We start from the raw sequence: 26,642 nt of genomic DNA, 5'->3' as shown, positions 1-26,642 counted from the left end.
TGTTCAAGAGAAAGTGGGAGGGGGGGATAATCAAAGGGATTAAACCTGCATCAACATTTTCTCCCAAATTTATCCAATAGTTTGTGGATGACACCTTCCTTAATGGGGAATCATTGGTGGTTGAAGCCTAAGCTTGGAGTTCAATGCAAGAGATATATGTTGTGAATGCAAGACAAAAGATCAATTTTGATAAGAGCAAAGTGTTCTTCTTTAATACCCATCCCACCCTACAGTGAAGGATTGTTAATATTTTAGCTTATAAGATTACTGAGTTACTAGATACTTATCTGAGTCTTCCATTAACTGTGAAAGATGTAAGTAATAACTTTTGGAATGACATTCTCAAAAGAATGGAGAAAAAGCTGATAGGATGGAACTCTGAGTAGTGTGGGAAAAATGCAACTACTGATCTCCTCTCTCCAAGGATTAGCATTGTACCTCCTATCCTTATTTAAAATAACACACTGTATCGATAATAAATTGCAAAAAATTTAACATAACTTCCTTTGGTCTAGAGGGAGAAAGAAGATTAGAATAAACTTGGTCAATTGGGAAACAATTTGTAAACCTAAATGTAAGGGAGTTTTGGGAGTAAGGAAGATAACTGATATGAACAATGTGATTCTCACAAAGATGGGGTGGAATCTGATGAAGGGAGAAACTAATTGTTGTAATATTATAAGACCTAAATACCTTGGAAATCTAAATTTCTCTCACTGTACCTGGAGAAATGATCTTCCTATGGGCTCTAAAATTTGAAGTAATATTGTGAAAAGAAAAACCCTTTTGAAGGAGGGAGTGAGTTGGCTTTTGGGGAATGGTAACTAGATTAATTTCTAGGAGGATCCATGGCTTATAGATAAACCTTTGTCAAAAAAAAAGTTTTGGTCTCTCTGGTATTACCTTTAGGACTAGGGGGTGGTATGGTAGCTAATTATATTGGCCTAAGAATAAACTGGAAGAAGTTGAGGCTGCAACATAATGATATGATAGGAAGGGACCTGATCCAAGAGCCTAATTCTTTGCTGGAAGAGTATAGGATCCTAGGAAGGGACAATAATTATGAGTTCATTTGGAAGGCCACCTCAGTGGGGGAATTCTTGGTTAGATCTTCCTACAAGCTAATGTTTGACAAAACTCTTAAACCTAATGACTGGTGAAATGTTTGATTTAATCACTTAATCCCAAAGGTCAATATCTTCTAGTAGACCACCATTCATGGGAAAATTCTCACTCTTGACAACTTGAGAAAGAGTGAGTGAAAGTTGAAATTAGGCATGGAAACATATGCAATGTTTCTAGTGCTACTGATAGTTGTGCTGATATTTGTAGGGAAGGTCCAATTGACCTCCTCATAGAAGTGCAGGTGTGCCAGTGGCCTTTGTTGCAGCAAATATGACTACTGCAAAACTATAGAAGCTTATTATGGTGTTGGCTATCAACAAGGCCCTTGTTCTTCTAAATCCACCCCTTCCCCATCCCCATCTGGTGGCTTCATTCAATCCATTATCACCCAACATTTCTTCAACCAAATTAAATTAGGAATTTTTTCTTCCTACAAGGGAAGTAACTTCTACACATACAATGGCTTTATCAGGGCGGCTAAAGCTAGCGATTTCACCAGTTTTGGCACCATCGGAAGTGTTGATGTTCACAAGCAAGAGCTCGCAGCCTTCTTCACCAATGTCACCCATGAGACTAGAAGTATGAAAAAGAATTGTATTCCTAATTACATTGTTGAATCCTAATTGCATTATTGAATCCTAATATTGTATTCTGTGTAGATCTGTGCTATCTGGAGGAGATTGCAAAGTCAACGTATTACTAGTCTTCTACAAAATATCCTTGTGCGAGTGGAAAGAAATATTATGGATGGGGGCCCCTCTAGCTCACTTGGTAACATTATTTCCTACCAATAGCATAGCTAAAACGTGTTAAGTTTATTACATTAATTAGGTTAGTTTTTGTGTTTAGATTAGATAAATAAAATTAGTTCAATATATAGTTGCTAGGGAGTTATTCTTGTAAGTAGTTGTTTTAAGGGAAAATAAAACTATATAAAGATGCCTAGACATCAATGTAATTTATTCAATATTATTCATATCATTCCAGCAATTTAGTATGATTTCAATATCATTGTTAGTTTCAATTCTATGTATATCCGAATGATTTAAATCAATAGTTTCAGCATTATAATTTTGCTCTTAAATTTTTTTTTTCAGTTCACATTCTTTGGGCCTATTACAATGGTATCAGAGCAGGTTTGATCAATGGGAAGAAGAGTACAAATGGATTTTGGATAAAGAGGACCTAACTTCTATGGATATATTGAAGAGAGGTTTGAGATATATTATGTAGATATTACAATGTTATATTGTCATGAATATGGTGTGATCGTTCTTCTTCTCAATTTTTCAATTACATTATTTATTCTGCAATATTGTTTTCTAAACAATGGATAAATTATCTACAATTCCTAAATTTGAAGGGCCTGAGTTTCACACATGGCAAATCAAGATACAATTACTTTTGATTGAAAAAGATTTATGGGACATTGTTAATGGAACTATTCAGAAGCCCCAAGATGCAGATGAAAGAACAAAGTGGACAGTCAAAGATCATAGAGCCTCTACATTGATTGGACTTGGTCTATCAGATGCATATTTGCACCATATTGATCTTTCAAAGACTTCAAATGAAATATGGGATGGGCTTAACACCTTGTTTGGTTCACAGGCTTCTAGTGCAAAAATGTCTATAAAACAAAAGTTGTTTAGGTTGAAGATGAATGAAGGTGATAACATTGTTCAACATATAACTACTTTTCATTGACTTCTTAATCAACTTGCAGGTGTGAACTCTAAAATTGATGATGATGGTGGCAAAGCAATCCTACATAGTAGCATGCCTTCAAGCTTTGATCATATTGTTTTCACTTTGAACAAAATGAATCCTAGCCTAGAAACTATAATTTCTTCTTTAATTGATAAAGGAAATAGAGCTCATAAGAGTCATAATTTTAGTAAGGATTGCGTTTTATTTGCTAGAAAGAAATCTAGTGTTCCTAGCAGAAGAGAAATAAAATGTTTTTATTGTTAGAAAAGTGGACATGTACAAATGAACTATTTTTAGCAGGCAAAAGATCTTATTGATGCGAAGTTGAAGAAAAATACAGCCTTTTTTGCAATTGAAGGTGAGACAAACTTTTGTGATTTCACAATACATTCAAATACTAATGATTGTGATAATCCACCTGAAATTGATACAAGATTTTTGCATTAAAGAATTTCAAATAAGTAAATAGGAGGCTAGATGAAATGGAGGTTGGAGGATTTTTATCATCTCAAGCCAGCTTCTCGCTTAGAGATGATTACTGCATGAGAAGCACCTATTTGTGTCCCTATAAATTTGGGGCTTGGCCAATTCCTCCTTGAAGATAAGAGGGGAATTGATAGATTTTTGTCCTTGAAGAAAAGAGGGGTCTTGGATACATGATTACCCCTCTATTGAGTAAGGAGGGGCAAGATTTCAAGAATGGCATTTGAGACACTTGGAGGAGATGTTGACTTTCGGAGGAAAGACGTCTAGACATATTGGTGGTGATTGTTTCTACGGCACTTGAGGAGGTGTTAGACACACTCAAAGGAGATGTGGACTTTTGGAGGAAAGGCGTCTCATGTGCAGTACTAAAGGAGGCATCAAGGACACTCCATGGATATGTGAAATTGTGGAGGAACTATGTCTCATTGTGTAAAAGAGGTAGAAACAATGTTTTTATGAGGCCAACTTCAAGATTTGCAATCTGAATCTAGGATATGAGGGCAACTTCAGGATTAGGATTTGCAATCTGAAGTTGCAAACTATTTACAAAGATTGGTGAAGGAGCTCAACTTCAGGATTAAGATTTGAAATCTGAAGTTGCAGACTACTTTTAAAGATTGGCAAAGGAGCTCAACTTCAAGATTAGGATTTGCAATCTGAAGTTGCAGACTACTTTCAAAGATGGAGCTTCATCAAAGTTTGTAATATTGGTGAAGGCTTTTCAATTTTGTTAGATTAATGTAATAAGGGGGGGAATTTTGGACTTATTACATTAATTAGGTTAGGAATGTTGGACTTATTACATTAATTAGGTTAGCAAGAATGATTGTTGAATTAATGTAATAAGGAGGGAATGCTTGGTTTATTACATTAATTAGGTTAGTTTTTGTCTTTAGATTAGATAAATAAAATCAGTTCAATATATAGTTGGTGGAAGTTATTCTCGTAAGTGGTTGCTATAAGGGGAAATAAAACTATATAAAGATGCCCAGACATCAATGTAAATTATTCAATATTATTCGTATTATTCTAGTATCATTTCAATGTCATTTTCATTATCAATTCTTTATGTTTCCGAATGTATCCTGAAAATCTAAATCAATAGTTTCTCTTTCATTTCATATTTTCAGTTTCACATTCTTTGGGCCTATTACAAAACATTGGTAAAATTAGTGAATGAGAGCTGCTGCAAGTGTTGAGTTTTATTCTTCAAGCACGAACTACAAGTATGAACTAAAACTGATGGAAAAATGTGAATGATTAGATATTTATTTTGTTTCAATTTGCCTTTTATTACAAGGTATTAAGAGGCATTAAATAAAATCTTGTGGCAGTATAGAAATATCCTTTTGACCATTGCAGATTCTGAGATTTTAGCACATGGTTTATGATGCCCTTTCCATCGTAAGCTCAATATTCCAACTCTATGCATTCAGGATGAAGAATATATGACAAACAATAACTTGGGATCAAATCATTCTTTATATAAATCTTGCAGCTAACGGATTATTATGTGCCAAAAGAAATAGCCAATTTTTTAATGAGATAGTTATGTACAAGAATCAATAAGAATCACACCAATGCGACTCGCCACAATTTTCTTCATGCAGAATTTTCGTAGAGTCCACATGCTAGCAAATATTAATAAAGTGGAAAAGATTTCTTAAGTGTTGCCATGAATTAAAGAACACCTAGTATGAATTATAACTAGCACAGTATAAAGTTTGATATCCTTTAGCACTCTACTCATTATTAATCCAACGCTGTAATAGCTGTGAATCTGAGCTGTCAATGATTAATTGTGCCGACCTGGTGGCATTTTCGGATTGACCAGAGAATAGTGATATTGCATTTTGAAAAATTTAATCACCAAGTCAAGCTTGCTTTATAATTAATGCATTACCAACATATAAATGGAACCCACCATAGTACTACAATACATAAATTCTTTTGAGTTCCTATCGAAAGGAAAGGAAAATTAAAAACCAATGGTGTACATTAAAATCTTCTCTATCCTACCATTTTATTTGGCCTTGGTAGATCTATTTATGAAATGCACTTAGATTTTATCTATTTCCATCAATGAATTTTGTGGATACAAGATAATGTTGTATCGTTGATTCAATCTAGGAAATAAAAAGCCAAATCCAGTTAAGTAGCATTTGTAGCATGCTTTCAAAATGTGCAATTGAAACTCTTTTGGTCTTCTTGAATCATTTTAGTTGGATTACATTTTAATAGATACAATCTCAATCTCAATGACATTAAGGAAGCCAAATTTGTTTAGGAAACTATTACATAACATAATTAAAAAAATGTGGACAGAAGCTTAAAGAAGATTTATACTAAAATAACTACAATCAGAGGTGGTGTTTACTCTCCTACTTACGTTACATGTATCATGTATTTTACATTGAAGTATGATGACCTGAGTGACAGAATTCTATAGAGCAACTATACAACTAGCTCCCCTTTGTATGGATATATACCCAGCATTGGATCAGAAGCTCTTCATTGCTCTTTTAATTCATCTAGAATCATAGGTATTTATTCACTTTATTTCAATGTTTTCCTTCCAATAGGAAGTTAAAGATCTAGTTTTGAATCAACTTCCTTGTTGTAGTTTTGACAGTTTGACGATGCTTATGCATAACTATTTTTCTTTGCAATTATTTTTTGACTCTATCTACTATTGTTGTAACCAACCAACAGTCTATCACCTTACCGTGGACCGTTGTGTTCTTACTATTATACATTCATTTCTTAGTTGTGACTTCTTGGGGTTTTTGATCCAATCTCAAAGAAAATAAATGTATTTAATTAAATTTGCAACTATTATTTTCAAATTCAATCATTTTGTGCAAATCTTGAATATATTTTAGTCCATCCACATACTAGACTTTTGTTTGCCCCTCCTTCACTCTTCATAATTTTGTTCAATTTCAAAGCTCACTATTTCTTGTATAATCGATCCTTGCTATTAATAAGCGATAAAACTTTCTTAAGGTTGTTTTGATCAACGAAAAAATGTATGTTCTTAGATACACTTGCACAAGTTTATTTCCCTACTACCTATTGTTGGACTTAACAATTGGGAAGAATACTTCTTGGTTGGGGGGGGGGGGGGGGGGGGTGGGGGGTGGGTTTGTTGGGCAGGCTTGAATAAGAAGTAATACATTTTATCCTTAAGAAGTTCTAACTAAAAATAAACTACATGCATGTAAAAATATTAGTTAAACATAAAGTAAACACATGTATCACAACACATAACACCAAATTTGGTTACCCAGAAAGCCTCTAAAATGAGAAGGTAAAACTAGGCTGGGGATGATTACCACAAATACCACTGCAACAATAATGTTTGACCACTTTTGATGGTAACATGTTTAAAGGATTTACAAACACTTTACTTGATTTACTTTTCTAATACAATTGCTAGAGAGTATTAGATGGAATAGACTTGATGGCTTACAATCCTTGATTGCTGATTTCAAATACTTGATCTGATATCTGTTCGATGCCCTTGCTCTATTTTGACTAACTAAATATGTAATTGCTGATCAAATCACTAAGTTTTTAACACCCTTGCTACTGGCCCTATTCTACAATTCACTCTTTTTAGCTTTACAACTGATTAGCTACTCCAAATCATGGGGTCTTAGCCTTATTATAAAGGCTTCAAAGACTTATGGTTAGGTATGAATCCATGAACTTATTTTTCCAGCTCAAATCCTTATTTTTTTCCTATTGGTTGCATGCTATCTCCAATTTTATTATTGGTTGCATGTTGATTGCATAGGTAAGGCAAAATATTTGATCTTATCTTTAAAATCCTTTGTGATTCATCCAAAAATATTTTGCATCTGAGTTTGTGAAGGCACAAACTCATATGCTAATTTTGTGTTACTCGGCATATACTAGTCTATTGATGCTCAGCACATGTAGCATTCTGGCTTGCTCAACACATATAGCATTCTGGCTTGCTCGATACATATAGCATTCTAGCTTGCTCAACATCAATTGTGACTCAGCACATACATATCACTTGGCTGATATGGTTCACTTGACACCTGAAGTTACTCGGCACCTATTGGAATTTTGGCTTGGCACATACAATGTACTCGGCTTCTAAAAGAAAATTGGTTAAGTGTGTTGACACTCAATTGTTAAAACCAATCTGTGACCAACAATCTCCCCCTTTGACATGAGTGTCAAAAAAACTTAACCAAGCATTATACTTGATCTTATGAGTACAACACATATATTCTATTTGGCATGTATATGTACAAAACTTCAAATACTTTGTTCAAAATTTTTGTAAAGAACAATGTACCTTAAAATCTTATAACTCCCCCTGAGCTGATTATGCCATTTCTATTCCTATAAGCAAAATTATTGTACTAAATTTGTTTCATGTTAATGTATCTGATACTCTTTGCGTTTGCCTTTTTTTTCCTTCTTGTGCTCTATATCTCTGTTACCTTCCATTCTTATTTACAACTCCCCCAAAACATCAAAATTCTATGTCTCCCCCATTTCTAATTACCCATTATGTCTTTACCCTTGTTATTTTTTCTCTCCCTTTATTAAATCTCCCCCTTTTTGACACTTATGTCAAAGGATGCTAAGGTTTAAGACCATATTTGGCCAAAAATATGTTATTTACCTCCATAATCATCTTGAGAGATGCATCCTAATTATCCAAGAAAATTTTCAATGTTTTGTGTTGAATTGTTGTCTCTTTTGCAAGATGAACAAGTCCATCTCAAGTAGACAGATTTGAATCTTTCTTTAGAACAATTTCTTGATAGGATTTTTCTTTATGGAGTACTTCCAGGTGTGGTGTAATGGAAGATTGAATTTGCATCAATTTGGCCTTGATATTGGCCTCTTCTACTATCAATATAGCTAACTCTTTTTGTGTGTGAAGCATTTGGGCAATATGCTTGTCACTCTGAGCTGGATCTTTTGGTAGCTGAGTGCTAAAAATCTTTAGATTTCACTCCAAGCTTAGTATCGTTAGGCTTGTCTCCTGTGTGAAATATGAGAAATCACATAACTTTTTGTACAATGAAAGTACATCCTCAAGTACAATTTTTGTCATTTCAATCTTCTTTGGAAACTCAACTTGTGAAAGTGCTATTTCACTAGAAATTTTCTCATTGACTTTTCCTTGAAATTTCTTCTTAGACCATTCTATGAGTTTTACATTGGTTTCCTAGTCTTCATTAGTCACCTGTTCTACAATATCTGACAGTTGTTCGAATATTGGTTTGGTTTCATCAGGTGTTTGCAAACGAAAGCCATCCAAAAAGATATCCTTGATTTCATGTAATGTTTGCCTTTGTTTATACTCCTTCTTGAGTATCTCCTGCTTTTTTCTCCTATTCAATGCTTCTTGCATTTCTATGATTTGTTCAATGTTTATTGTTTTGGAGTCATAGCTTGTTATGATTATCTTGTTGGGCCCACTTGTCGTTGCACCAAAAGCCATGATTGTTAGTGAACATGGAACACCACATAATTAACCACCTGTGGGCAAGGGAGCACATCACATCACCCAAAAATCTCCCCCTCGACGCGCATACTAGGTGCTTACGCGGGTCGAGAAGGCACCGGGGAGATTTGAACCCATGACCAGGCCAAAACTAGGCTGTGATACCAATTGTAGGGCCCATTTGCCTCTTTGTCTCCATCTGATTTATCTCCTTCATTTTTCTTTCGAGTCCAACAATCTTTCTTTTTGTGCCCTGGTTTCCCATAGTACCAGCAATCATTTGGTTCTCTCAATTGAGACCTCCTCCCCTTTGACTTTCCTCTTGATTTCCCACAACTTTCAGAGTTACTTCCTCTTTCAGTCGTTCTACCCCTGCTTTGTGTATTTAAAGCACTTCCTGATGTAGATCCACCTGAGGATTTTCTACGAGTTTCCTCACTTAAAATAACACCGATCACATCATCATATTTTAGGGTACTAGATCCAGGAACAGAGTTACTCACCGCCATTACCAAGCCATTCCAGCTTTCAGGCAAAGAACACAAAATCAAGAGAGCCCTAATTTCTTCATCAAAATTGATACCCATAGAAGATAATTGACTAGTAATAGTATTAAACTCATTTAAATGATCTGCAACAGATCCACCTTCTGCCATTTTCATATTAAATAAATGCTTCATGAGAAATACCTTATTTGAAGCGGAGGGCTTTTCATACAGTGTCGCTAGGGTTTTCATCAAATCTTCTGTCATCTTTGCTTTTGTAATATTAAATGCCACCGATGGTGCCAAGCATAACCGAATGCTTTTGAGTGCCTTTCTGTCCTAAAGATCCCATTCAGCCTCTGACATAGTTCCCTGATTCTTGGCTTTTCGTTCCAACGGCTTCCATAAATCCTTCTGATATAAATAGTCTTCCATTTGCATCTTCCATAACTGGAAGTTCTGCCCATTAAACCTGTCAACCCTCAACTTACCCTCATCTGCCATTGCGCCCACTCAATTGTGAGACTCCCACTTAACCGTGAGACTTTCCTACAGAGGATAACTGAAAGAAAACCTTGCTCTGATACCAATTGTTGGGCCCTCTTGTCATTGCACCAAAAGCCATGACTGTTAGTGAACATGGAACACCACATAATTAACCACCTATGGGCAGGGGAGTGCGTCGCATCACCCAACATATCTCCTCATCTAATTCAAGGTCTCCATTGTGAATTACCCTTGTAATCTTGGTAGAGCTCAAGCTTGGTGTAGAAATTTGTAACGACATTACATCAGTGCTTGACTTCTGAAGGACTTTTGTAGGAGTGCCAGCAGTTGCTAGATTAACCAATGTATGTATGGTGACATGCTCTTAGTCCTTTGGTGTGTCCTTGTCTTCATTTTATCTCCCTAGATCAATTACAATTGTTTGAGGTGTACCTTTTGTTTGTATTGTAGGATCAGATGTAGCAATTTGTCATGTTTGCCTCTTTAGCATGGTATCAACTATTCTAGATGTGTCAACTATTGGAAATGGTGATGGAAGCATTAGAAGTTGAATAGTAGTATTTGTAGAGATGATAGAATGTGGTTCTTGTGGATTCACCTTATCTCTAGATGAGTCAAGTATTTCTTTCTACAACTCATCCACACTGACCAATACTGGATTTGTACATAACTTTTCTTGTTGAGTGAACTGGTCAAGGATTTTTTTGCAATCCTCTATAGTCAATAGATTGATGTTCTAACAAGATATTTTAGGAACATCTTTCATATTTATGGTATCTACAGATGTGGTGATGACATGTGGAGGGATAGGAGGTGGTAATTGTGTGTCTTGCACACTCTATTTTTCTCATTGTTTCTGCTCAAGTGTTGCCATTTCATTTTCGTTTTCTATCTCCTCTTCTCCATTTTCCTTTTTCTCTTATTCTTTCTTGTCTTCTTCTCCTTTTTCTTTTTCCTTTTATTTATTTTATTTCTCTTCCTTCCCCTTTTCAAATGGCCTCAACCTTATTTGCATCTTCATCCTCTTCAGTGTTCTGTCTCTCAAGGGGATCTTCTTCTCCATCCTTTTTAATAGTCAAGCCATATATTGACTTATATAATCTTGTGGATTTATTGACAAATTCTTCAATTTTATTTTGCAAAATGTAGAAGGCTCTATATTTTGGTGCAAACTTGCTCCCATGTTTCTTATTCACCTTAGTTATTTCACCTTTGGTCAATTCTGGAATCACTTGTGCCAATGTGGATTCTCTTATTTCTTTTTCCATTTTTAGACAATAATGCCACTTATTTTCAAGAATTTCATATAAATCCTTTGGCATTGTATTTTCTAATTCAAGAGGAGTTCTCTTCAATTATGCCATCATGGCATATACAAAATTTTCAACTTTATTATGATCCTCTCTACTTAACTTATTGAAATCAATATTTTTCAATTTAGAAAAATCTGCATTCTGCCTAACATTATCAATAATTTTCAACATTTGACTTAGAAGCATTCCTTACCACTCTAAATTGGATGATATCTTTATATTTTGTCCTTTTCTCATCATCATACTTTGGTTGTGCAACATATTTTCTCCTTAGTTTCTTTTGCACAGGACCAGTCAGCTTAGTAGCCTTCTTCTTCTCTTTTTTTTTCTCCTTGGTCTTTTGAGTCAAGGCTATTGTGGTGGCTCTTGTCACTGGTATAGTTGACTTGGCTTGGGTTGGCTTTAAAACGTTCGTTGCTTTAGGCTAGGCTGTAGGCTAAGTTTTAGCTTTTCTCTTCTTGGGCTTGGCTTGAGCTGGTGCATCCTTAGCTTCTTCTTCCTTGACACCTTTTTCCTTTTCTTCATCCTTACCTAAGCCTTTTTTAATTTTCAATGGGCCTTGCCCCTATTCATCTTCAGCATCATCAACATTTTTTTCATCTTCATCTTCAGCACCTACTACCCCTTCAATTCCTTCTCCAAATTTCTTCTTTAGTTTCCTCACCAATTTATCTTTCCTCTTAATCATAGATGTTGTCTTTAACTCCATTTCAACTTTGGATTTCACAACATCATATTTTCCAAAAGGATTGGCACTCTTATCAATTTCCTTTGTAAGTAATGTTGTGATTTCTACTGATGCTTCATAAATGTCTAGCTCATATCCTAATGGTCTTAGGCATCTAACCCTTGGAACTGCTACTTGGATATGAGTATGATCAATATCAAATAACAAACAAATGTCATTGATGTGCTACTTCACTAGGGAAACTGGTATCCTTAGTCTTTGCTTCATGGATTTCTTGAAATCCTCAAAGTATCTTGTCATTTGAGCTTCGAAGTTGTCTCCCATTTGCTCAATGTACTCATTAATTTGAGTAATAACTGATTGGTTTGATTACCAATATACTTTTCCTATAGAAGGAAATTCTTCCAAAACATAGAAAATTATATAGATCAGAATTGATCCAAACTTACATTTCACACCTTTGATCTTCTTATTGCTCCTAGATTCTCCATGATCTTCTATAGTAACAATTTTGCTAGATCATATGTATGATCCTTCTAGACAATTTTTTAGGCCACATCCACAACGATACATGGAAAACTATTCAATCTGCTTGATTGATAAAACTTGTGAGATATCACTCTTATACAAAATCTAGAAGGGGATCTATGATTGTATCAATAGTCATGCCCCTTTTGTTCCATTTTGCCTTGGTGTTCTTTTCAATAGGTTCCTTAGAATCACTTCGTAGGGCTTTGTACCGATCTAGGGTTGGAAAACCTATAACCCTATGCACGATTCTCTTTGTTATCTTGGTAGGTCCTCCTTCTAATCATAAACAACCATCATGTATTTAGCTTAGGACAATCCTGATCCACTTGATTTTAAAAATTGTGGGGAAAACTAGGGCACATGTTAAGCCCTTTCCTTCAACACTCCATTATCACATATTTTTTCATATGCTTGATGCATCTCCATGACTCCTATTGCACCTACCTTGCAATTATAAAATTCCCTAACATCTTGTACCATCACGACTTTGGACAAAATAATGGATAATGTGCCGGTAGGGTCATTTTTGTTTGCAACTTCTGGAATTGGCCTAAAATTGGGTTGTTTAACCTCATTGCTAATTAACTGAACCTTCAAACCTTCCCTTTCCTTAGGGTTTTTAGAACTGGATGCCATATTGCAAATCTAGGGATTCAAAAGGTTTTAAACTTTATAACTACGTAACTCAGCACTTGAGGAATACCTTAGATCGATGATAATGGTGCTTGATCTTTGTCAAAATCTATGCAATAGCTTCAATTGCTATTCATTGATCACTTCTGTGCTCTTCTTGTTCTTGCTCTACATTTGAATGACGAGAAATGATGAAAATTTTGACCTTTTACTCTTTTAGAACATAACATTAAATTCTTAGTGCATATATAGCTATACACTAAGCTCCTTAAAGATTTCAGCATAACTCAGCTTCCACTGGTTTTCCATCACTCGGCTCCAACTAGATTTCCTCTTCAGTTGGCTTCCATTGGCAACTTGGCCATGACCAATCACTTGACTCCTACTAGCACCTTGGCATATACTAATATTCACTCAAAAACTATGGGCAACTCGGCAATACTTGAAGAAACTTCAAGTTTTAACTTTGCATCTTTACTTATGTTGGTTTCTCCTTTGTAGTGCTTGTTTGTCTTGGGACTAATGTTTGATATAGCTTTGTATATCAATCCCATACACCTATCCATGCTTTAGTTGGATGAAGTGTGACCACTTGACCTCTTGGGTGAAGTGATCCCTCCATTTTATGAGCTACACTCATCTCTCTTCTTCCATGTCTTATTCATTTCTCCTCTGATGTGTTCAATATCTACCTTCTCTTTTGATTTGTTGAATTCTAACTTGGGTGCCTTTGACCTGGTTGGGCAATTCCTATTGATATGACTTGTCTTCAAGAAACTGAAACACATGGTTTGACTTAACCATCTGTTGTAGTTCCTTCTGAAATGCATTCTTATGCAATTTTTAAGAACATGTCCATGTTCTTGACAGTAATGATAACTCTTCCTAGTATTGTAGTCTCAATTGTAGTGGTATCCATGACTTCTAGTCTTTGCTGATTGGTTTTGAGTCTACATAGGCTTTGACCTACACTCAAAAGCTCTATGACCATACTTCTTGCAATTTTAGTAGTGACCATCAAATTTTTGTGTTCTGATAGTCTTAGTCCTATAGTTATGTGCTTGACATATTGATGGGCATTCTTACTTTTGCATATATTAGAAGTATGTCTCATTTTACCATAGAAACGAAAAGTGGGTTTAGTGTTCTTACCTTTGTCACTTCTTTCCTCTACACTCTTTGATGACTCTCCCTCTTCAGTGCTGGTGAAACCTAATCCTAAAGTGTCATTGCTGGATCTTGGTGATTTTAGCAGTTGTTCAAACTGTTTGATGGCTTCACTTGATTTGTTGAAACTTTCTACTATCTCCTTCTCTCTTCTCAATTCATTCTACAATTGTTCATTTTTCATTTTTTGTGTTCAGACTTCAATGTCCTTGACATTTAGCTCATGATAAGAATTCATCATTTGGCTAATGGTATCTAGCTACATGTTGGAGACTTTTGCAAGCTCTATTGACTTCTCCTCCAATTTTTTGGCAAGGTTTCTTTTATCATCTTCAATCATAGCCCTATCTTCAATGACTCTTTTTTTCTATTCATAAATCTCACACAACATCATGGCTTGTGATTCTTGCTCAATTTTAAGAAATCTTATCTCTTCTGCTCTAGCTCTATTCCTTTCTATAAATTCTACTATTGTTGTATCAAACTCTTTGGAATCTCCATTTAAAAATGGATTTGAGGTGTCAATCTCCTTGTACTTTCTGTTATTATCAGCTATGGCAATCTCTCTTCTTCTTTTTAAAGATTTTCTCATTTCCTTTGTAGCTTCCTCTAGTTCATGTAAAGAAAATTGTTTGTCAATTGCCTAATTCTCTATGATCTTCCCAATTTTTTAGACTTCCATCTTCAAATATTTTCTCTAATCTTTGAAGCTTCTCCTTGTGAAAACCTTGCTTTGATACCAATTGGTGGAATTAACAATTGGGAAGAATACTTCTTAGAGGGGGGGGTGAATCAGAAGTAATACATTTTATCCTTAAAAATTTTTAACTAAAAATAAACTGCATGCATGTAAACATATCAGTTAAACATAAAGTAAACACATGTATCATAACACATAACACCAAATTTGGTTACCGAGAAACCCTCCAAAATGAGAAGGTAAAACTGGGGTGGGGATGATACCCACAAATATCACTACGGCAATAATGTTTGACCACTTTTGATGGTTTGTTCTATTAAAGGCCTGCCTTATTAAAGGCTTTATACTATGTCAATAGTGATCTATTTAAAGGATTTACAAACGCTTTACTTGAAGTCTCACCCTATTAAAGGATTTTATAACCTTGTTAAAGGTTTTAGAACCTAGCTATTAAACTAACCTATCAACATAGGATTTACTTTTCTAGTACAATTGGTAGAGAGTATTAGATGGAATAGACCCGATGACTTACAATCCTTGATTATTGATTTCAAGTACTTGATCTGCTCATTCTAATCTAATCCTTGCTTGATCTAATATCTATTCGATGCCTTTGCTTTGCTCTGACCATCTGAATATGCAATTACTGATCAAATCACTAAGTCTTTAACATCCCTACTAGTTGCTCTATTCTATAATATACTCTTTCTAGCTTTATAAATGCTTAGTTGCTCCAAATTGTGGCATCTTAGCCTTATTATAAAGGCTTCAAAGATTTAGGGTTAGGTATGAATCCACAAACTTATTTTTTCTACTCAAATCTTTATACTTTTCCTATTGGTTGCATGTTATCTCCAATTTTCTTATTGGCTACATGTTGATTGCATACGTAAAGAAAGAGATTCGATCTTATCTTTAAAATCCATCATGATTCATCCAAAAATAATTTACATCTGAGTTTGTGAAGGCACAAACTCATATGCTAATTTTGTGTTACTTGGCACATACTAGTCTACTGATGCTTGACACATGTATCATTCTGGCCCTCTTAGGACAAATAGTATTCTGGCTTGCTCGACACATATAGAATTCTGGCTTGCTCGACATCAGTTGTGACTTGTCACATACATATCACTCAGCTCATATCGTTCACTCAACACCTATTGGAATTCTGGCTCAGCACATACATTGTACTTAGCTTCTATATGAAAATTGGTTGTGTGTTGATACTCAATTCTCAAAACCAATCTGAGACCAACACCTACAAATTCAATTTTGAGACAATGATATTAATTTAGGGGATGCTTTTCATCTTTTTTCCATTTCAAATTTATTTCCTCTTTTAATTCAGTTAAGTATTGAGGTTGTCTTTAAAATCTAAAATACCCATTTATGCTCTAGAATTTTGTTTCTTTAATACATAGTTGTGATTAATAAATTTAAGAAAACATTGTAATGAAGGCATGTGCTCTTGCAAGTCAGCTTTTAGAAAAATACAAACTCAAACAAATATGATTAATTTCACTGAAAAAAATATATATCTCTTTTACACACTGCAGAGTACATGTGAACATGTGCTTGTAATCCTGGACATGTAGAAAAGAGAAGAATGTGTTATACAGCTAATTAGATTTTGTAGGGAATAAAAGATAGTTGTAACCATTACAGATATGGCAGAGGATTTAAAAATAGACATCTACATTTGTCAAATATCAATATTAATAATAAATACAAAAACAAATTAAAAAATTGTGTTTTAAACAATTTGAAACTTAGGCCTCTAAAGAGGAATACATGTACAGTGGATGTACCATCAAATTTGGCACACTTATTTTTACTTACATAGAATGCTTCTATCAGGCATGTTTCAAATGACAATTTATAATTATATTGTTAACTACTATTTAGCTTCACAAATACCTTTTTTATTAAGCACTTTTATCAAACATTATCCATGCTCCTAATGACAATTTACAAGTATATTGTAAACTTTTATTCTGGTTTTAAAATATCATTGTTGTAAAGCACTTTTGGACCACCGTAAACATTATATCTAGGAAAAATTATGTTTAACTCTTTACTAATCTATGCAATTTCATTTAATGATAGCTCTCTAGAATTACTCTATAGCTTATCCCTTGAACCTCTCACAGGTGCAAGTGCTAGTTAATAAATTAAACAAAACATCAAATTAGTTTGGCTTTTCAATGTAGCTATTTATTTATTATGGAGGAAAACATATCCTTTCTAAATTGTTAAGACTTCTTTCTTCAATCAATGGTGTGTGATGCCTGAAAGAAGTTGCAAGATGATTGAAGTAATCATGATCGTTGATATTTCTCGTTGTGCCAACTTAAATTCCTCAAGATTTTGAAAGTTGTGGAAGACTAGTAGTTTATTATTTTTTCCACCTATTTGATAATGAGACTAAAGTTAGAAGAGCCACATTCTATGGACTTTATCTTAGGCAGAAGGTGGAGCTCTTAGAAAAAGTAGGACATGTATTTCAGGGTTGGAAATGTTAGTGAATGAAACACATGAAATGAGTTGGGTAGATAGATAACCTATTTTAATTTGACCTCAAAAACATCTCTAACCCATACTATCCCAACAATTCATAGTTTGAAATGAAATCAGATTTGTGAAATCCCTAATTCCAAAATCCAAAATTTGTGGCATGTTGTCCATCTTGGAAGAAGTGTTGACTTCCTTTCTGAATTTGAGTCCCCACAAATGGTTTGCAATAAATGGTTATCCAGACCTTGATCTCTATTGAAAAGGCCAAAGCTTGGGGTGAATGGTATTTCCATGGAAATTTTGATAGGCTTGTCAATGTTAAAACACAAGGAAATCCCCAAAACTTTTTCAAGAATCCCCAAAGCAATCCTTTTATCATGAATTAGTATTTGTCTTTAATTTGTAACAACATACCATTGTGTATGCTCTCAAAATTTTATTACTTGTGTATTTCCATTAGTCTCTAATTATAAATTGAATTTCATCTGTATCTGAATTGTCATACTTTATCTATTAAATGTGCATATCAATTTACACCTTGAATGCATTTAGAAATAAATAGAACTAATCTTTGACAAAATAAGAGATGTCTATTTTACAATATTAACATCTAGGTGAAAATATATATATATATATATATATATATATATATATATATATATATATATATATTCTCAACAATTCTTCTCTACCGCATGAAAGCTCAAAAATATGGATGGCAAGTGTTTTCTCTATCATTAGGGTTATGGTTTCATTTTCATTTCCATAATACTTGAACAATCTATTCATTAAGTTACCAATGGAAGCCTTTGTTAACTACTCTATACAACAGGGGATTCTGGATCTACTCATACCAGTTTAAATGATTTTTCTCTTAACATATTTTAAAAAAATTATTTATGCATTATATAATAAATTTTGGAATAGATTTGACACAACATTCCAATGTGATGAATTTTTTAAATCAATATTTGTCTTCCATTTTTATTTAACACAATCTCATTCTAGCATGTTGTATTTGCCATGGTTTTTGGCATGAAATAAGAATCCCTTTTATGAGGCATAATTAATTTTGGATTCTTTAGAGCAACATTCCAACCCGATAAATTTTTTACATCAATAGTTTCCTTCCATTTGAATCACTGTTAGTTTGCATTTCATGTTTATGTTGTACTAACACAAATCTTGTTCTATCACATTGTATTTGTGGTGGTTTTAAGCATGAAATAAGAATCCCTTTTATGAGGCATATGATAAAATTAAATTAGTCAAGCATTTTAATGAAAACTTACTTTTTGTACTGTTCTTTTGGTTTTGCATTATTAATTTGGGGGTTGATTTTTCCCAAAACTAGAAATTTCAAATTCTACTTAGAAAGTGATGGTGCTTCCTATGTAGCCTTTCATCCCAAAACAAGATTTGATGAAAGAGATTGAAGTATTATTATGTAAACTGGGATTGATTCTTTTGGATAATGGTTGTGTTCGTATTTTCTTTGACAACTCTTAATAAACTATCTAAATTTAGATATTTACTAGACCTATCTTAAGTGAATATCAAAAAAATATTTATTGGTTTTAATCATTCTTGTACATAATTCCTTAAGAGAACTTCCCACCAATAAATGGGTTGAAAAGATACGTCTAATAAAAGCTCCTTTTTGGTTGCAAAATTGATGCTTTTGGGGTTCATTTTCCTCCTAACAACTGGTAAACAATGCAATTCAAATATATGTATATAGGAAAAAATAGCATGCTTCATGCTTGTTTATAATAAGAAGAAAGCTTCAAAATCAAAATTTGAGGATGATGAAGTCCACGAAAACTGCTCTAGGATAGTACCCATATCATATGATACTCCCTTAAATTCACTTCAATACACATAGTTGTAGTAAAATGCCCGGTTTTCTACATAATTAATCTCCTTTCCATGATATATGTCACTCAAATTGAATTATTCCAATCTATTTGGTTTCTTCTTGGTTTGAGAAGATCATGCAAGATTAAGATTTACCCATGAGACTTCATTTGTAAGGCGTAATGAGCCTATAAAATTTCATATCTATATCCATTTTTTATAACACTTTACCCCATGGTTTCAATATATTCCCAAGTCATTTCCATGCATTAACTATGATAAATGATTTATTGATTAACATTTGTATGTGTAGCTAGTTGATGCTAGATTATGATGATTTATTGTGATAAATGGTTATTGTTCAATAATAATTATCTTGAAGGTGATTAAAATGTTGTTTGTGAGGTATTTGAGTTGTTCATGTAGCTGGGAAGAAGGAGAAGCAAGTTGACACTTGTCAATATTCAGCAATTGCAAGAAATGAAGAAAAAGTCAAAAGATAGTTTCAGAAAAATAGGCATATATTACACAATTATTAATGAAATTAAGAATGGATTATTGATTTGGAAAGCTGAGAACAAGGAGTACAAACCATTTTGGGAGTTTGAGTTAGTTTGGAATAGTTAATGAGCTTCAGGGATCAGAAGTTGACTGAGGAAAAGGTGGCACGTTTTCAGGCAGCATAAAACCACTTTCAGTAAAATGGCCATAACTTCCACATTTCTTAATAAAATTCAGATTTTAAAAATGATATAGAAAGTTGAAAAGGAGGAGAATAACATGGTAAAGGGGTTTGATCTAATTCATAATAATGAAAGAGAATCATGCATTTGAGTGGACTACTAAAAATGTGGAGCAAAAAATGAACACACTTTGTCATTAGGTTTCTATTAAATCTCTTCCCTTTTTAAAGGAATGATGAGACACTTGTTATATTTTTTTTAGAGATATATTCAAAATTGTAATCAAGCATTTGATATGCAGACATATATGAAAAGTTGTACTTTGTAGTATACAATTCCTGCAGCCATTACTATGCAATTTCCTATAGCTAAAACTATATTTTTAGATTTATTCAAAGCATTTTTATAGTTTATATTTTGAAACAATAGAATAGCTTAGAGAGTTTCATGGTGACATATACTTTCAGACTTGTTTCAAGTATACGTCCTCAAGTTGACAATTAAATAAACCTTCTCTATTAGAAAGATAACTGATCATTTTGGATGTCTAATCCATGAGTTGAGTTCTTTAAACAAAGTTATTGATCTAATTGGTACACTTCACCCTAATGGCATTCTTATGTATACAAATCATTAAAAAAATTTCAATGTATCTATCCCAAACTAAGGTGTTACTGCTAGTTTGAAGTTACGACTACTCTTAAACATTACATACTAGTGGAAAAATCAAGTTTGAAAAAATAAGTCAATTTTCACTATTTAACACTTTTAGTCTATTTGGTTGCTGGAACAGGAATAGAAAATTTGGAATATGTTTTATATTTTCATTTGAAAATTTGGAAAATGGGAATAGGAATACATATTCCCATTTTTCCTCTGAAATGAGCTTATACCCATTCCAAAAATCGTTGTTATTGGAATAGTCATTCCTATTCCCAATATTGCATTCCTATTCTCTATTCCTATGCATGCAACCAAATAGACCATTAGTGTAGGAATGAAGTACTTCTCATTCACATTATTGTTGATTTTTCCATAGCACAATTAAATTTTTAATGAAAGATATGTTTGTGTTCAATGCATTCTACATTTATAAATATTAACATTCAATTTTAATATTAAATAAATCTAAATAAAATATCATGATCGGAATAATGATGGTTACATTCAGAGGATTATTTCAATTTAAGAATTTTTGTAAAGAATTATTTCATATCTTGTAAGAAAAATCTCTATAATTTAATTTAGAAATGAATAAAGAAGATTATTTTGTAAAAAATGTTTGGTGTCATTACTTAAAATTTATGTTTTGATAAGAACAGATGGTGTTTATTAATTCTTTTTACATTTTTTTAAAAATTTATCAAAATGATTAATTAAGGTAGGCTACAAAATAGAGATCTCTTCTTAAAAAGTGCCATATAATTCTAATTCATAAGATTCTTTGTATTCTCACCAAAGTTTTATTTTTTTTAACTTTTCCTTTTAATTCATTGATTGGATAGATTTATTTATTATTTTATTGATTTAATTTTTTTAGGCTCTTCACATTTGCTATCGATTATTTTTTTGTGTTAAATATTTATTTGTTTTCTTTAAAAATTAAAAAATTATGTTAAATTTTGTTTATAAAGGTCAGAAGAAGATTTTTTTTAATTATATTTTTAAATCTTCGAAGGCTCATTTTGTATTTAATTTTCAAATCTTAACTATATTCATAATAAATTTTCTAGGATTTTCATTTTAATTAGTCTTTCAATCTTTATGATATTTTACATATTATTATTTTGTTAAATTTTGTAAAATCATTACATAATTGAGAAAGGGTTAATAAAATTGTCTTTAAAGAGTTACTAACAATTTTTTTTTGATGCTAAATAATTTTTTTATAGAGAGTCGAAATCCCTTTTTTAACAAAATGAAATAAAAGTTAAGATCCAAAATGAAGCAATGTTTGAACTAGCGAACACATCCAAAGACACAACAAGAAAAACGTTGTAAAATCCAACTCCAAAACTGACAACACTAAAAAATTAACAACCTAACTAAAGAAACAAATAAAAAAGAGACAATAGTAAAGTGGAATGAGTTGGACTTATTCTTCCACATTATTTTTAGCTCATACTAAATACTTTTTATCTTCTATGTGACAATTTTGATGTCTTTCTAGTTGATATGAGTCTATTTTTGTTGCTTCTTTTTTGTGTTGGAATAAGTAAGTTTCCTAGGACCATCTTGATGCATCAACTTCAACGAGGCATAACTTTAGGTGGTCATGTGAAGAGGAGTTATTTGGATTGCCAATCGAGCTTAGCTCAATAGGTGGCCATTTTGACACTATTTTGAAAGCCTAAATTTTTTTCTTGACCTCTAAAACTAAGTTTTTGTGCTTTTTCTAGTTTTTTAGAAAGTTGTTTTTTTAATAAATCCGTAATCATAATCTTGATTTCGTAGATTAGTTGGTAATTCATTTTGCCTTAATTGGGGAATTTTCTTTGGAAAAATCAGGATTCATAGGATGAATTTTGGAAATTATCAAAAAAAAAAAACTTCTATTTTTTCAAAAAAATGCCAAATATGGTAGTTTTTAGAATTGCAATAATTAGGCATTTGCTTGAATAGAATTGGAAAAGTTGAATGAAGAATCTGTGTTTTGGAAATCCATGTTGTGTTATTATTCTCTGAATATTATTTTGAAAGAAGTTTGTGCAACATCAAAGCCTCTACATCTTACTTCTTAGCATCCTCTAAGTCAAGAACAAGCTTCACCTCCTTAGCATGATTTGTGTAACTTAACACTTTGTTCATACACTTTATTGTATTATCTAGAAAATCTTGGCATATTTTCAGTATATCTTTAGTCACCTTTTCCATTTTTTTAAAATCTTCTTCCTCACCTCTTATATTATCTCCAGGTTCCCCTTCTTCTCAATCATCTTCTCTTTCTACCCTTGTGCATCTATTTTCTTTGCATCTCCTACATTTTCAATTCAAATGCTTTGTATTTTAAATTCATCATTTTGATGCACTAAAAGGTCCATTTGTCCAACCTTAGTGAGTACAAAAAACTAGTTTTTCCTTTTGCAGAATGCCATGAGAAGGATTGACAACCAAGTCTTTGATGTCATCCTCTATCAACTTGACATTGATTTCCTCCTCATCCACCACTTGCAACATAGGAATTCCTGCTTTCCTCTTCTCTTTTTCCTCCAAAATGACTTTATCCCTTTTCTCAATTTGTTTCATACAAGCAGACATGCACTCAGTCTCTTTCCCCTCAATATCTCTTAAAAAGATATACACATCATGATCAATCGATTATTTATAATAATAAAAACCTAATGGCTTCACTAGGTTTTTCATCATTCAATTTATTTTGAAGAGATATATTATCTTTAATGTTAGTAGCTAGAGGAGTACTCAGCTCATCTTGAGTTATATGAATATATTTATATTTTTCTATCGGAGAAATTATCTAATTTTGAGTAGAACATGAAGAGGGAGGGGAACTCGAGACATTGACACCTCCAAATAGTCTATCTGTAGAGTTAAAATTTCCCACTTCTTTTGAGTTAGTAGTAGCTACCTTGTTAAATTTCATTAAATATTTTTCTTGTTCATAAATAAATATAGTTTGGGGTATAATGTGGTTGTAGCCATGGCGCAAAGTTAGTCAAATGAAGATACACCTTGAATCCTTTGTAAATCAATAAGGTTTCTTTGTGCTATTAAGACAATATAACCCTTAAGTTTTATTCTATAATGGAAAGAAACTTTTGGGGGACATTAAAAGAAAGACAAACTATAGTTGGTGTGTAACCAAAAAGAACTATCTAGACCACAATAGATCCCATCACTAAGAATATATTATTAAGGGAGAAATTAATTACCTTTCATTATTGTATATTGCAATCACATTTTGTAGGAAATATAATTTCTTTCAATGTGATGGTGTTGTACATGTATGAACACTAACCTTTTTATTCCTCACAAGATACTTACTTATATTAATAACTTTTTGATATTGAACATGACCAAGTCCAAGAGTGGTTATATGTAGGGAAACAAGCGTTTGAAAGATAAAATAGTTTGAGTTCAAACTACATTACAAAATTATGATTTTCCACTAGCTCCTCCTTTCATAGGAGAGTATAGGACCATGCCAAATTTCATCTATGCTTTCTCTCTTTTCTTTTTCCTTTTAGTGTGTCAACCATTTTATACCTTGATATCCTTACTCTGCCAATGCAAAGGTTTTATTAGGAGGTGCTTTCCTAGGTGATTGAGCTACACCTAATATGGTTTATAGCCTCCTTGGTTTTGTGAAACTCCACAAGTTTAATTCTCACTCTCTAATCTATTGTTTTATAACATTGATTTTGCTTCATGCTACAAGCCTCACTTACATTCTCCATGTTAGAAGTGTCCATAGTTTTACTTTTGAAGACACCTTTCTAGTTAGCCATAGTTTCCCTTTGCAAAACACAACTTGAGAGAACTAATTTGGTTATTCTACCTTCTTATACATCATACAAAGTTGGTGAGAAATGACTTTCCACCATGAATTTATCTTACAATATTTGGTTTTAGCACACTGAGAGGTCACATATTTGGTTTGAATAGTTTATACATATAAATGGAACCCTCTCTTAAACTAAGGGTTATACCCAACAACCCTTTGAAGTCTCAATCAATATTTATTTAGGAAATTTATCAGCAACATTCATTTCCATATGAAAGGAGAAGATTTGAAGAGCCCTAGTTAGTCGACACAAAATCACATAAATGTTTGACAATATTGTCAAAAATAGGAATCAAATCACAAATGTATGAAAAGGAGTCTCACCCAACTCAAGATCTAATCAAAAGCTTCAGTGGTAGGATAGAAGGTTAAATGCTATCGCTACTACAGAGAGGGGGGTTTTAAGACAATATTTGAGACAATTTTAAAGAAAATTATCTTTATTTGAGATGATATAAAACTTGTATATTGTCTAAAATATTGTCTTTAATTGGGTGTCTTAAATATTGTCTTAAATGATTGACTTTGTAAGACAATATAAAATACAAGTATTATTGTCTCTTGAGAGATATTTTAGTTTTGTCTCAATAGGAAGTAGATCTATAATGAAAAAATATAGTCTTTATACGAAGGATGCGCATCTTTAATTGCACTTATCAAATTATTAGTTAATATATGTTAGGGTGTGATGGAATTGAGCCACCATCCTTCTACTTATAAAGTAAATGCTCTTCCATTTAGCTAACACCCTTTGAAGAATTCAAAATAATTATTGTTTTCTTTTCTTTTCTAGCGACAAGGATAAAGGATTTAGCAGTATCTATTTTCATAAGATAACAATGATCAAGAATCCTTAAGGCATAATTAATTAGATATTAGACTTATTATCATTAAAGTGAAATATTATAGACAAGAGAATATCTATAAGGATATCAAGAAAATTTTAGTATGGCATATTTTTAACTTACTTGAGGTATCCTCTCAAATAAAGTGAGAGATTTTAATATGCCATGCTAAGAAACTTTGTTAGCTGCCACATTTTCTTCAATGCTCTATACATGAGTAATAGTAAAGTGATGTATTTAATAACCAATAGACTAATACATCCATTTTGTGAAATTCAAAAATATTTATCAATTTCAACAAGATACCTTATCATCTTTCTATTAAAAGATTAAATAATATTTGAGTAGTATGTAAATGCCTTAATAAGTTGTCTTAATATAATCACCATAGTGATACATTCATCTAAGTATGCTGATTAAAAAGTACCCAAGGGCTGAATTAATGTTAATGTCAAGAAAATGGAGATTAGGAATTGTGTAAGGACATTCAAATTAATAGAATCTATTATTGCCATAATAAAAATATATGTTATAAAAATCGTAAAAATACACAACTCACTCCAAAATTTAAATAATACACTAATAAAATGCATACATAAATTATTAAATTATCATATCAATCAATAGGATTATTCAGCATTCCAACCTAAAGAAATAAAGACTTGATAAAGGGCCTCATTTTCTCCTCCTTGTTTTTTTTCTTGCCAAAACAATATCAATTAAAACACATTATCAGATTTGGTAGAACCTGCAAATTTCAAATCTAAATTGAATGTTAGCACATAATCATTTAAACATCATACATCATAGATATGCACCTTATCTTCACAATTTATGTTTGTTAATACATGACATAGAAGTTGAGGTTTTTTGTGATGCTTAAAAAATTGACCGCATTCTTACTTCCCAATTCATTGAATTTCATAGAATTATCACACCTACAATTTACAAAGCCATGTAAAATAGATAATGTCTTATGAAAAATAAGTTACTTCAAATTATTTTGAAGGAGAGTTACAAGTCTAACTTTTTAGTAAGAGATTTCTTGAAATCATAATATTTTAGGTTTAAGAATTATCCATAAATGAGGAGTTTATAAATTTTATCTTCTCAAGTTCAAACTTAAAACATGTACCTATACATGGCAATGAATATTGGTTTGAATATAATGAAATTTGAGTAATTGTGTCACATTTTTAAATTATAGTCTTAAATTATTAATAATTTATCATTTGGAACATTAAATTATGGTTTTTTATTGGATAATTTTAGTAAATATTTAAATATAGATAAGTTGCAACTCAATAAAATTAAATTATCCATTTCAAATAATAGAGCCCTCACAGAAGTTTAGTGATAGAATATTTGAACATAAT

At 32.5% G+C, this 26,642-nt stretch overlaps 1 pseudogene; it reads left to right on the top strand.

Moving 5' to 3' along the window:
* Positions 1-1,277: 1,277 nt before the first annotated feature.
* LOC149578070 (endochitinase 4-like) overlaps positions 1,278-26,642 on the top strand; it is a 91,574-nt pseudogene continuing 66,209 nt past the window's right edge.

The sequence above is a fragment of the Cupressus sempervirens genome, chromosome 1 (assembly GCF_028749045.1).
Source record: "Cupressus sempervirens isolate cs-2001-9-10 chromosome 1, ASM2874904v1, whole genome shotgun sequence".
In the NCBI taxonomy this organism is placed as follows: Eukaryota; Viridiplantae; Streptophyta; class Pinopsida; order Cupressales; family Cupressaceae; genus Cupressus; species Cupressus sempervirens.
The sequence above is the reverse complement of the archived record's forward strand: the minus strand, read 5'-3'. Positions and strand labels throughout refer to the sequence as shown.